The 5,156-nt window shown below is 34.2% G+C and overlaps 1 long non-coding RNA gene across 6 annotated transcripts; it reads left to right on the forward strand.

Annotated features, from left to right (window-relative positions):
- LOC109850649 lies at nucleotides 431-4,755 on the forward strand. 6 transcript variants are annotated; one of them, XR_002249484.1, is made up of 6 exons: nucleotides 2,497-2,638; nucleotides 3,410-3,489; nucleotides 3,575-3,591; nucleotides 3,799-3,857; nucleotides 4,283-4,367; nucleotides 4,550-4,755. It is a non-coding gene; the product is annotated as an uncharacterized LOC109850649 (long non-coding RNA). The 6 variants fall into 6 exon arrangements; XR_002249485.1 differs by having other exon boundaries at nucleotides 2,498-2,638; nucleotides 3,410-3,482; XR_002249486.1 differs by lacking the exon at nucleotides 3,575-3,591 and having other exon boundaries at nucleotides 2,500-2,638.

A 5,156-nucleotide genomic window follows, 5' to 3' on the forward strand; every position in this document is an offset into this window, starting at 1 on the left:
GCAGCTAATCCGTCTCCGATCTCACTCTCCTTTGGACTCTCAGGTACCTCGTTCCTTTTATTTCTGATTTCTACAGTTTATTCCCCTTTCTAATTAAATTATAAGGCTAAATACTTAGTATTCTTTTTTTCCTTTTTACACAAGGACAGGGGAATGACATGCTGCATCTCAATTATTTGATGATATCATGATATCACTGGATTCAATTTTTGTCAATATTTTGAAATTCAGTCTGGATATGTTATCTAATTCAGATGTCATAATATCCACTTTGAAGACACCTGTAAGGGTATGATTCATAATTTCACATCCTATGATATATGTTCATGCCTGTGTGGCCATGTAACAACTAGAATACAACATGATGAAGATGCTCCAGTTACTAAATATACTTTAGATTACTAAACATACTGTTGTTCTTGCTGTTTCTGGTCAATTTAGAGCTTTACTAAAGATTTGGCATTCTCAAAATGCAAGGGTAAGAATTTAATTTTCTATTAATACCATTGTTTTTATGCGTCACTTGATTTTTTTTTTTCTGAAAAGGAACCATTGTTAGAAATAAAAATTAGTTTAATTCAGATATTATTGTTTATTTAAATTTTTTTATGTATTTTATTTTTTTTAGTTCAACAGCAATTAATAATGTAGTTTTATACTTTACAGTCTCATAATCTGAAGCCGATACAAAAAAGTTGCATAACGAATGGAGGAAAACAGCAATTCTTTTATTCCACTTGCCTGTTTTTAACTGATACATAAGTATTTCCTAATTTTATTATATATATTATGATGGTTGTATTATGAACCCCTCTTGAGGGAACCCCTAGCTCCGTCAGAACTATGCTTATAATGTTAATACATGTAGTTTGACGTACGTATAGACAGTATGATGTATGTATAGATCGACATGCGACTGCGCGCGCACACAGATAACCTCCCTCACTCTCATGTATCCAAGGATGCCAAGTGATATGAAAACAATTGAAGGGTGACAAGTACAACTGAAAATATTGGTGAGGGGGTTTTATATGCAATTTACCCTGTATATGTACACATATCCACATATATATGTACATATGCGCACATACACTTTATTTTTTTTTATGTAAAAGGTTGAAAATACTCAACATAAATTCTAACTGCAATGATCGACAGGAGATGATTTAATCCACATGACTTTCCATTACACCTTTGTGACTAATATTTTCTTGATAATATCCATTGGAGTTTCCAGCATTCCCATGCTTGGCTACCTCATTTCCGTTGCTCAAGGATGAGGGACCTGTATATACATGGTAATTAGATGTTTACAACTTGACATTTGACCATTCAATTCTTTATTGTATTAGTCCACATCAATATTGTGATCAGCTTCTATACTACATCAATGAATGTGCCGATATTATCCAGTGCTTGAATAAGAATTTGTGCTACTCCAGAAGGTAGTTCAATTGAACATCCTTTCTTCAGGTTCCGGAAGCTGCAGTAGCTAATCATTTTAGTACTGTGCTGCTCAATAACTATAACAGCCAATCTATTCTACAGAACCACTTGCACCGCACCATTTTCCAATTTCTTGCACTAAAGGGGGCCTCCATCTGAGTTTCACTCCCTAGTTGAGCATGCCAGCACAACTAGTTTTTCTTTTTTATTCTTTATGTTGACTTGTTTCTGGATTGAAATACATTATGAGCTTTAAAATGAGAACACCATCTTGTTCGGATTGCATCACTTAAACTTGTAAAGTGATAATTAATTATGTGGACCCTATTCAAAAGGATCATCTTATCATAGATAAGATTACCTCCATAAACAAAAAAAATTCTCAATGAAGTGCATTGATATTTCAATCAAAAAAATCTAAAAATAAAATAGAATATGCAACTGCTCATAACCTGACATCTCATATTCCCAACCATTGCAACTCATATCAATAGTAAATATTGTCAAGTACCTTTCTTGCTCAAATTTGAGCTGGAAGTGTATTTCCACTTGTATATCATCACATATATAGATTATTTTTTGAGGAGATGGGTTATGGGAAATTTGGGGTTTGCATGTGGGATTCTATGGGCAATTTTGTAAAAATGGTCATATAAGTATTTAACTTCTTTCTGTTGAAAGTCCTAGTTTTTTTTTTTGCAATCCTTTGATAACATGTACTTGGTGTACAAAGCATGATAAATATTGCTATCTGAATATGCTTCATTGCTCATCACATATCAGATGACATCTTCTGATTGCTTGCTTGACTTCAGTGTTGGTTGAAGAAACAAAAGGATGTCCTATTTCCTGCTTTACAAGAGACTGGGGAAAATGTTATCTGGACTTCTAGGCTTATTTTTGGAAAAGGAGAGGTATTTGTTCTTTTCCCCCCTATTTTCTTTGTGTTCAATTGCGCAATAAAGCCTTTGAACCGGAACATCCGGTTCCATAGAACAGGGCCCCACACTTGGGGGGGCCCCAATTCCAAATCGCGTAGGTAACCCAGGTCCCAATTCCAAAATCGCTCAAAATTAAAAAGGCTCCTGCGAGCGGACAGAAGCTAGGGCGACGGCGAAATTTAGGCTTTTTCCTTTCTTCTTCCTCTTCAAACACTGAACTGAAGCACATCCCCTCTTGGCTCTTGATTCAGGTAAACCTCACGTCCCCACCTCTTTAGCTTGTCTCAATGAGTCAATGTCTTTTGTGTTTGATTCCATGATCCATCTGTCAAAACCCTAAAGTTTCAGATTATTGGGTTCGATGTTTTGGGTCCCCTCTTGATTTGATTTTGGGGTTGTTTTAGGGATGATTGACCATGCGTTGAACATTTACGAAATCAAAGGCTAGAATAGTAGAATTGATCACCTTTGGGTGCTGTCTGCTTGTGTAATTTATAGTTTTCTCCTCTGGGTTTGTTGAATTACGTCTAAAATAGCTTTATAGCATAATAATCAGGAGGAGATATAACATGGAACAGAGTTGTCTCTTTTAGGCTAAAAGCAGGACATGCAAGAAGGAATATTTAAAATACATATATGAAGAGGACGCATTCAGTTGTATTTGTTCTGGAAAAGGCCTTAGTTTAGTTGTGCCGTGTAAGGAAAAAAAAAGGATGCAGCTAATTGAATACAGTGATCTGATTAATTAATAAAGCAATGGGAGTTGGTTGTATTTTGGATCATCACCTGAGCATTTATAGTCTATCATTATAAGTATGCTCTGCTTTGCTTCTGCTGTATGTTTCTTTTGTTTCTATATGAGAACATAAGCATGAATGCATGATTATACCATTACTCTAGATAATGTGGAGGCAGTTTACCAGGATTGAAGTTCTTTTAATCACTCATACTTGATAACTATTATGCTATTCCTAATGTCTTATGTGTTTCTCCATAGTCCTTGATCATCTCTTCATCTTCAGGTACAATTCGTCCTTATAGCTTCAATTCCTTTCAAAATTAGTCTTTAAATCTTGGAATGCAGTTGGATATTAGGTAATAGGTATATATCCCCAATTTCAATTTGGTTGTTTTGTTGAATTTGATTATGGCTAATATTTATCAAATTGATTTTTCAAATATGCCAGGTAAAATTTTATGCCAGGTAAAATTTTATTAACATTAATTTCTGCATAATCTATTATATTTCGAATATTCCTTTGCTGACCAAGACCTGGAAGCATTCAATAATACAAACAGTAATTTTATTCTATTGTAACCCCCCTCAAAAAATAAAATAAATAAATAAAAACCCGTCGCGTGCATTACTTCTTTCATAATCTTGTTCCCTTAAATTTTGGTGTTTTATCAGGAAATATCAAGGATGGGAGCACTGGAGATGTTGCTGATGATCACTACCACCGATACATGGTCCACATTTTAATCATACCATATAGACATAAATTATTTAATCAAGTTCTTGTTACATGATATTATCTGAGTTTTTGCCCCTTTTTTCCTCAAAGATTCTGTCATTTGCCGCCCCCAGATATTTTGCTAGGCTATAATTGCAGATCTCGTCAAATTTTAGAATTTAGCTGGCTGAAAAAATCGGGGAGCTGACTAGATGAGTAACATGAATTTTTTTTAGAATTTACCTAGTTTTCTATTTTTTCTGTTTATTCTCTTTGCTATAGCCTTCTGGAAGCAAGCTCCTTTAAAATTTTGTGATTCTTGCTTTTTCTGATGCTCCTTCTGTTTATTCTCTTTGCTACAGCATTTGGGTTATTTGCTCTTCTGTTAATAGCTCATTGAAAGAGAGACTCAGATGTTTAAACAATATTTTATCTTTGCAGTGAATTGTGAATCTGAGGATCATGGTTTGGACTTTGAAGAAACTGTAGCCACTATTTTGCTCAAATGGAAGAGGTTTTGATGTAGGTGAGTGATTTTCTCTCTCTTTTTTAATATAAAAGAGAAACTGTAGTCATCTGAGGATCAATTGTCTCCTTATTTACCAATGTTACTTGAGCGTTTTTTTTCCTTGTAATGGTTAGTTTAAAAAATTACTTTTTCAGTTTGTTGCTAACATGATATTTGATATGTTTCTTTATTTTTTGCAGGGGATATAAAGACTTAAATAGGAGAATGCGGTCAAGATGGCTTCGATATATGAATCTTTTGGAACAGACTTGTACTTTTGAATTGATCATATTTTGATGGTTGTGAATTGATCATATTTTGATGGGTTGAAGTTATCTTGTAACTACTTATTTTTGAATGATGGGCTTAAAACATATGAATGTTTTATTATTTTTTATTTTGATGATATCTTAATGTAGTGTGTTCTTATTCCATTTTTATTTTGGTTTACGTAACTGTGTTTGCTTATTGGTTAAATTTCTTGAAAAGTACTGATATAGCCCTGTAAAACTGTTGCCGTAGCCCTGTAAAACTGTTGCCGTAGCCCTATAAAACTGTTGCCATAGCAAATCAAAACGTCGCATTAGCTACAAAATAAATGTTGCATTTGGTCCCTGATTTTTTAAAAACCGCTGCCCTTGTGTATGAAACTGCGACATTAGGTATCAAGAAACCATCGTTTGCAACTGTTGCATTTGCAATAACTGTTGCCTTTGTGTATGGAACTGTTACATTAGGCATAAGTAAACCGCTACAGAAAACGTTGCATTTTGTGAAAACCGTTGCGTTAGCCTCGTCTTAGAAACC

Source organism: Asparagus officinalis, chromosome 7 (assembly GCF_001876935.1).
Source record: "Asparagus officinalis chromosome 7, Aspof.V1, whole genome shotgun sequence".
NCBI classification, from domain to species: Eukaryota; Viridiplantae; Streptophyta; class Magnoliopsida; order Asparagales; family Asparagaceae; genus Asparagus; species Asparagus officinalis.